This window comes from Antechinus flavipes, chromosome 5 (assembly GCF_016432865.1).
Source record: "Antechinus flavipes isolate AdamAnt ecotype Samford, QLD, Australia chromosome 5, AdamAnt_v2, whole genome shotgun sequence".
NCBI classification, from domain to species: domain Eukaryota; kingdom Metazoa; phylum Chordata; class Mammalia; order Dasyuromorphia; family Dasyuridae; genus Antechinus; species Antechinus flavipes.
This window is the reverse complement of record NC_067402.1, coordinates 4,920,621-4,929,383: the sequence shown is the minus strand read 5'-3', so window position 1 is coordinate 4,929,383 and position 8,763 is coordinate 4,920,621. Positions and strand designations below refer to the sequence as shown.

Sequence of the window (8,763 nt, the reverse complement as noted above, 5' to 3'; positions counted from 1 at the left end):
TCAACTTGCAGGGTGAACTGAATTCATTGCTGCTTTGTTTTGCCATCCTTGTGCCTAGACCTTCCATGTCTCTGGCAGGGTTGTGCTGGTGAATACTTAACAACTGGGTCTCCAAGTTATAAACACAGACATACATATACATATATGGATGGGCATATGACCAACACACCTTTAATTTTTTTTATTGACGTTTTTGTCAACGTTCTCTTAAATCAACAAAACAGCAGATCAAGCTCTGATTTGTAGTTCTCCCATTTCCAAGGCACAAATACACCGACAATTTAACAATCAGCTCTCTCCCCAGCTAAGCACAGGTCATTAGTGCACAGTGGCTCTCAGTAGCAAGGCTTCCTCCCTTCACTACCATCCTATAGTGAAAACAAGTTGGTTTTCCTTGGAGTTTCCTGAGTGTGTTTGTTTATACTCATCTCACCAGGGTTAGCTAGGACAGTGGCTTCCTGTAGTCCCTGCCAGCCCAGTAACACTCAAGAGGCCTGGCTTCTGGGCAGGGGTGTTTCTAAAGTTGCTCAAGCCAGGAGGAGCCCTTGCTCTCAGACTCTGCTGAGTGTGGCTTGGGTTTGTTCCTCCTACTTCAGTCAGAATTAAGTTTCCCGGGGGGGCGGGGGGGGGGGGGAGGGAAGAGATGGGCAGCTTTGGCCCTGCCCTTGACATCTCTTTCTAAAGAATGTCCTGGGTCATCAGTGGGAGGAGGCGCCTCCCAGGCTGACATCCGGCCTCAGCAGCTCCTGTCCCAGCATCCAGCTCCCAGCAGCCTTTCTCCTTGCCTTTTACTTCTCAGACCCAGCTTGTCTCCCGTTCTTTTAAAAATACCTATTCCCCAGTTGTCAGCAAAATTCCGGCAGTCCAAACGCGGATCTGTTTGGAAAGCTGTGCCCGTCCTCCCCTCCAAGAAGGGGCCCTTGTTGGTTGGGGAGTTTCTGCTTGCTCAGGATAAAACCATTCTCCACCAGACAGGTCTATCCTAAAGTACTTCCCAGCCCTCAGCACGGCTCTGCTGAGAATAGATAATTCCCAGGGTTGTGGGAGCTATAAATATGATCCCCAAAATAATTGTTTAGTTTAAGCTGTTTCTCAAATATGCCAATAGTCCAGAGATGTTGTTTATGGCAGCTGAAAATTAGGTAGGTAAATAATTGAGGTGCCCCCAGGCAGGATTTTTTCCAAAACACAAAAGAAAATCAACCCGTGGTACCCAGAATAAGAATTGAGGCTGTTATCAGGGAGATGGGGAGAGATGGCACACGTAGCCACCTGCGCGCCAAGTCTATGAGCCGTGCCTTCTCCCCACCTCCCAAAGACAGGGCCTATGCACACTCTGATGCTTTGAAAACTGGACGGCCGACGCTTGTGATCACCTTAATTTTTAACCACAATGTGTTCTCTTTACCTGTAGGTCCTGCTGGTCTCCATCTAAAGCAGTGATGTGGCATTCCTGACCGGGGAATGGGCAGCAAGCCGGAGCGCTACCAGGCATGTCTGTAGGGCATCCTTGGCTCAGGACAAGCTGAAAAGAGAAGGTAAGAGGATGGTCAAGTTACATCTCTGATTACGGACAGTTAGCATGTAGTGCTGGTCCTGGCACTGGGAGACATGGGTTCAAATGGGGGTGCTTGAACTAGATTGAACTTGCCAGGTGGTCTTGCTCAAGTGGCTTTCCTACTACACATTTCAGGTACCTCCTAAGATGCATCCTCAGTTCAAGGAGGATCACAAACTGTTTTGGCAAAGGAAGTATCCAGTGGGGGAATTGCCCCACAGTACAAAAACCATTGGTCCTTCATGTTTTTGTGTATCAACCAATAACTGCTTCTTCAGTATTTATGCGTCAGGCATATGCTAGAAGTCCAAGCAAATTGTTTTCGGCGCGAATGATCTAGTACACCAAAGGATCTCTTTCCCAAAGAGTTGGGAATGATCTCACACTCTGCTTCACAGCTCTAGTGAGCACTATTGTGGTGTCCCCAGATCACGGAGGGCTGGTTTCTGAATTAGGACAGTGGCAGTGGTGGTTCTGAAGTCAGGGGTTCAAATCCATCCTGTTCAGTTAATGCGCCTGAGATTACATTTCTAAATAGGGTCAGCCATCCCAGGCCACTCCTGGAAAAATACAAACTCCAACCCAAATGTACATCTGACAGTGGCTGCGGTGTGCTGGGCAGACCCAGCCAAGTGGCAGGTTGGACAGAACAGGGAGCCTCTCCTCCCTCCTCCCCCATTGATGGCCATGTGACAAATCTTGACCCTTTGCTGAACCTGTTTCCTCCTCAGTAAGATGGGGAATCATTCTAGCCTTATGTGAAGATTTTTTTAAAAAATCTTGCACTTTGTAAACATTTTACTGGACTGCACAAGTTTGAGTTATTATTCTAAAGGGCAGGCAGCCGCTGACCAGTGGACTACGCTTACTACCAAGGCTCTTTCTTCTCTGTCATCTGGCTGGGGCTGGGGGCAGGGGAGGATGGGATCCTGATTCTTCCTACACTCACTAGGAATGAGAATCTGGAGGGGTCATTTCATCAGCCATAGCCTCAGTTTCCCTATCTGTCAAGTAGACTGTACAGTATACTTGTTTTTCCTGTCTCCCAGGATTGTTGGGACAAAAGTGATTACAGATATCTTAAGTGCTATCCAAACGGGAGTTACTATAGTTTGTTTTTAATGGGTATTTAGGAAAGTATGAAAACACTTTCTGCAGCACTGAGCAGAGCCATGAGCATTCCTGGTGCCTGGGACAAGCAGCCTGAAAACAAATTATAGGCACATCCCACTGTAGGAAAGGAGGGGACCTCATAAGGGACCTGAGCCAATGACCCCCACCCCCATTGGAGAAGTGATCCCCCCATGGTGGGGAATTCTGAAGATATTGCAAGGTTGCTGTGGGAGGGACTGGGGTAGTTTTGGTCAGAAAGGAGCTTATATAATGTTCAGTGACTGGTGAAGTGACAGGGAAGGATGCACATAATTGGTAGCTTACTTTTAAAGCTAATTATTCGTGCTAACCAGGTGCTAATCTCAGTTGTTTCTATGTGCTGAACAAGTGCAAATGCAATCTAAATTTAGGCACCCTGGAGCAAAGTCCTGATGGCCCTGCCTTTGTTACAGCTCTCCCTGGGAGCTTACAGCTCATCCATAGTGAGGGGGAAGATATGAGCACAGTGAGTGGGGATTTTATGGAAGATAGAGCCACTCAGGGCATCATCTGGATGGCAGCGCTTGAATTGTACCGACAGGAAGCGAGCCCCAACATCATCTCCCTCTACTCTCTCACTCTCTCCCCCCTTCGCCCCCCCCTCCCATTGTGGCTTTGTCTGCAGCATCCAGAGGAGAAGCAAACGCTTTATTTACACAAAGACGGACGCCACACCCCAGGGGCGGCCTGGGCAGCTGTAACATCACAGGGGCCTCCAGAAGAAATGGGCTCTGTGGGGAATTGTGTCTGAGCTGGGGGGTTTGGGGGAAGGAGCAGGACTGGCCGCCAGGGGCCCGGGATGCATCTGCAGGCAGCGGGGGTTGCCAGGGCAACTCCTCGTTAAGATGGAGGGGAGGGCTAACCTCTGTCGTCTCCATCTTCGGGAAGAGAGCGCAGGTGCGTGCGCTTGCATCCGGAGTGCGCACAGGCATCTGGGGGAGCGCCCACCCGCCGCACCCCGGGGCTCGCAGGCAAGTCTCAGGCAAAAGGCTGCACCGGAGCTGCGGAAGCTGCGATCTAGAGGAAACAGCTGGCGAGCGCCGCAGGGATGAGAGGGCTCTGCGCTAGCTGGGCCGGTTGGCACCCTGAAAGCGCCCGCAGGCTGTCTAGGAGCCGGGGCAGCGGGGGTGGGGTGGGGTGGAAGGGGCTACTTTCCTTTTACTTCTCCCTTTCTCTGCTGGCTTCCTGAAAGGCCTTCTCACCCATAAGGTCCACCCGCACTAGGATACTCCCTGAAAATAGTCATGGAGAAGGCCTCCTGGCCAACACTGGCTGTCTCCAGGGTGGTGGCCACTCCTCCCCTCAGTCAAAGTCCGGCCCTGAGGAGGGAAGGACCTTGATCTCTGCCAATGAAGGGGGACAGGGATTGTGGGGGAAAAATCGCCAAATCCGGAAGCACTGACGCATTGTCATCACCATGGACAGCTCAGGTTGTGCTCCCCTAGATTGTACAATCAACCAGTAAGCCTTTATGAAGCAGTTTTGGTGGATTTGATAAAATATTCATTATTAATCACTGTTGATCGCTGCAAATGACTTTGGATTTGCTTCTTGAGATATGGATTTAAGATATATAGATAGATATAGATATATATTCTTTAGATCTTGATATATCTGTAGATGTAGATATAGGAAGATATAAATATCTTCCCTTCCTCCATCTTTTCCAAGAGTGTGTAAACTTGAGAGAAGGGATTATTGCATTGGAATTTGGAGATTATTTTGTATTTATTTAGTCAGGGAGTTGGATATGTTAGAGATGGAAGGATGAGACATAAAAGCCAAGGACATGAATATGGGAGTTGGAGCGATGGTAGTATCAGGAATTGGGAAGATGAGGCGTTTTTGATATGTTAAGTTTGGGGAATTTCTAGGATATCAAGTTTGAAATGTCCAAAAGGCAATTAGTGATAGATGGCTAAGCTTTGAGTAAAACATTTGGTCTAGGGCATATGGCAATGATATTTAAGCCCAAGAGAGTTAAAGCTCTTACCCAGAAAGGAGTGAACAAAGGGAGAGGAGAAGATGGCTTAGGAGAGAACATCGGCCAAGAATACAAAATACAGCCATTTTTAGGGGCATAGCCTTTCGAGGGAGCAGATTGTGATGATGATGATTATCACCTGTTTCTATATAATTGTCCTTTGCCAAGTCTAGAGAGAGAGAGAGAGAGAGAGAGAGAGAGAGAATATCAGTCCTGGGAGCAAGAACACAAATTAATCCATCCTCAAACACTTATAAGCTGTCACTTCATCCAGTTTTATCTCAAATTCTTCATCTGCAAAATGAGCTGGGAAAGACAATGGCAAACTATTCCACTATCTTGGCCAAGAAAGCCCTATTAGGGGTCATGAAGAGTCAGATTTGACTAAAAATAATTGAACAAAATTTGGGACACTATATTCAGACTTGAGTATGTGATGCTGACAGGAATAGTCCCTGCCTTCAAGATGTTTATCCTTGTGAGTAGGGGAAACAAAGGTGGGTGAACCACATAGAAAATTAGTTGAATGCTGAATTGAGAGAGAGAGAGATGTATTCACATCCTGCTTCTGACCCTTCCTGGTCATGTGACCATGAGTAAGTGACTCTGTCAGCCTTCACCATGAAATAGGGATAATACTGCCCATGCCACCTGCCTCCCAGGACCACTGGGAGAACCTCTTCATAGGAGGATATTGTCTATATGAATCCCTTGTAAATCTTATGGAGCTACAGAAGGATTGGCTCTTGTTTATATTCTCCACAACTCTGATGATTATTGATAAGTTAAAAGTTAGAAGTCAAGTTTAAAGTTAGGTCCATTCCAAAGTACTTTGGGAAATTCTAGGAGAATGAACTGTCCTGGGGAGTTAGGGAGGGACTGAAAGGAAGAACTTTCTGTCCTGAAAGGAGTTTCAAGACAGGGAAGGCTTTCAGCAGGTAGAGATGGGATCCAGCTAAGGTGGAGATATCAGGAGTGAAGGTATGGAACTAAGAAAAGGCCAAATGAGAAGGATCAGTGGGAAGTTCTCCAGGGAAGCTGACCCATTGAGCCTATGGTGGTGTAGCCCCCAAGAAGAAGAAGCTATTGATCCCAGCTGGAGCCATGAATGCATCTAGGGCAGACACCTCCTTTATATCTTCAGATGGAGCTTCTCACTTCCCGTTTGAGAAAGTGAGCTGCTTGGCTATTACAGCTAGACCCAGCAAGATCGTTAAACAGACAAAAGTGGCCAGTGGCCTGGCCCAGCCTTGCTTTTCAGCTCTTCCCTTCCCTTTCCATGAAAAATCACCTTCTCTTCTCTGAGTTCCATAGCCTTGCCCATCTCTGCTTTCTACACCTTTCCTCTTTTAATCTGTCCCATATCTCTGATAAACCAGTGACCAGTGAGAGGAAACATTATTCTACCTTAATGTGTCACGGAGTCTCACTTTGCTTATCTGTAAAATGAAGATAACAATAATAGCTGAGATGTGTCCCTCACGTTGTACTATTTTATTTTGTTTGTGTGGTTTAAGTCTTTAATATCGAGCATTTTTAAAATGTGCTTTCAGTGAACCAACAAATTTTCTAAAAATAAAAACATATAAAATATGTTCTCCATTTGAATTCTATAGGGAAAAAACACACCAGAGTAGTGCTTCTAGAAATCAAGCTTTCATTTTAATTATAACTAAAATACTCATTTGATTACTAGTTCTGTAAGTTATACATTTAAATTTAAGTAAACACTTGTTATTAGAGACACCTTTATTTAGAAATGTTATGGGTCTTTGGTAAATAGGTTACTTGATAACTGAATCTTTCCCTTTCACCTTCTAATGAAGCTGAAGTATAAATTAGTTTAAATTTCATCATTAGAATTGGATTTGCTGGACCTTTATTCTATGATCCTCTTCCTCCCATGTTGTAAATGAGTTGGTTAGATGTCTATTGGCAAAGCTTTTAAACAGTCAACAAGATGAACTGGGCTTAGGCTTTTGGTGAAGACTGATTTTATCTGTCTGAATAAAATGATCTGAACTTCCCTCAATAGCAAGATTTCTTCTGTCAGTTTCCTCTCGAGCTGCTGTGACATTGTGGCATCTTTGGCACTTATTTCCAAATGAGGAGAGTTGTCATTGTCCTGGCCCAGACACGGGCTTCTTCTGTAGAAACTTGTCCATCTTGTCACTCAAGAGCACAAAAGGAAAGCTTTCAGGCTCTTTGACATCTGCATAATAAATGAATTCTTTCTTCCAGTTGCCCAAGTTCTGGAAACTCTGAGAGTCATTTGTGTGGAAAGGAAGAAGGTGACAGAATGTCTGTAAAATGCTGTTTGCTGGCTTCTGAGGCGGTCTTGACCTGCTCTGTCCCAAATCTGCATGGCCACAAAGTGTCTGTCCATTTCCAAGTCACACTATTGTGTGGAATAATTGGTGCTCAAATCTGTTAGTGACAGATCTATTCATAAGAGAGCTCTTCCCAACACTACCATCTCTAAGGATAATGACTTTTAAAAAGAATGATTTTCCTCCCATTGTTGAATGAAAAGATCTTTTTACTCCAAAATCCCAGCAAAACTAAGTATAATTCTAGAGGGGTGGGGTGTGTGTGGTGGAATGAACCATTAATGATTGGAAGTTCTTTAGATTAGAGTGCAGAGAAACTCTTAAATTGTTTAGTTTAAGGGCATCATCTGCATTATCCACGTTGTACAGCCAAGGGCTGCTCTGGGGACAGGAGACTGACCGGGGCCTGGGTAAAGAGAAGGCAAAGGTACCAGTTGTAGTGCCCGCTCCAGCCTGGGAGGTAGTGCCTGGTTTGGCCCCCTGGGTAGTGCGTGGCTCCAACCTCAGGGGTAGAGCCTCCTGACTGGTGCCCAACTCCGGCTCTGACCCTTTCCTCTAGAGCAGAGGGCTCCCCGTGCTGTTTTAGAGATGGCGTGGTAAGGGCTTGGCAAACCTGAAAGTTCTAGAGAAATGTTAGGAAATTAATAATAGTAATGGCACTATTTGATTACAAATAATCAAATTAATACTTGCAGAAATGCTCCAACTCTCCCTTGGGTTTTCTAGAAGCAGAGCTTTTACCTAGTGGAGAGCTGAATTAGTGAAGGACTACAGGTGCCCTGCCTGGCCAGGGATTTGGGATATTTGGGGATATTCTGCGATGCCCCAAGTCACAGCAGAGAGGCCATCTCCTCTCCTGGGCCTGTGGCAGCGCCTGCTCCTCTCAGCCCCAACCCATGGCATTCTTCCATATTGATTAATGCCTTTTCCTGTACCTGCCTCCCTTCCTGCCCTGTCACTTGGGTGGACTCCAGTTCATTTTTCTCCACATAATTACCACCCAGAAGGGCCACTGTCATCAGCAGAATTCAACCCACAGGATCCTTGAGGTGACCCACTATTCTTGGGATGCCAGACACTCACACCCAGGAGCTCGGTGCTTCTGGGTGGCCCGATAATAGATCTCTTCTCTGTAAATGAAAAGACTCTTCCAATCTCTCACTGTGGCCTCAGAGAGGGATATGTGACTCTGAAATGAATGACTTGTCAGACTGCTATTCATCAGGGCTCTGGGGCATCGGGGAAGCCATCATCTGTCACCATTCATCTCCTTCAAACCCCGGCCCAGGCTGCCCCTGCCATCCACCTCTCCCTTCCCATTCACATGCTGATGATGCAGGTTGAGCAGGTTGGCAGCCTTGTCGAACAGGTCCGCCAGCAATTGGTGACCTGTGCTTCCAGTGTGGACCTTCCTGCCTCACACGGACCCTCGCTCACAGTCCCCACAGCTTCTGTTCCCCGCTTCCTTCCCTCATTCAGCTCCCTCCTCCCTTCTTCCTCCTCTTTCTTCTGAAGCAGAAAGATTCAATTCAGACTTCACTGACAAAGCTGAGGATGTCCATCAAGTGCCCCCTTCTCTCCAGCCCTACATTTCAAACTCCCACCTGATGATCCCCACATACACCCCTTGTCTTCTCTTTTGCTCCCTTCTTGGACAGTGAAGACGCCCCTCTCTTTGCTGATGTCAGCCCCTTGATTCCATCGCTCTTGTTCTTCTCTGGAAATCTGATCTGCCCCCA

The 8,763-nt window shown here is 46.6% G+C and overlaps 1 pseudogene; it reads right to left on the bottom strand.

Moving 5' to 3' along the window:
- Window positions 1–6,455: 6,455 nt before the first annotated feature.
- On the bottom strand, window positions 6,456–7,213 carry LOC127538887 (ras-related protein Rab-9A-like; annotated as a pseudogene).
- Window positions 7,214–8,763: the final 1,550 nt, after the last annotated feature.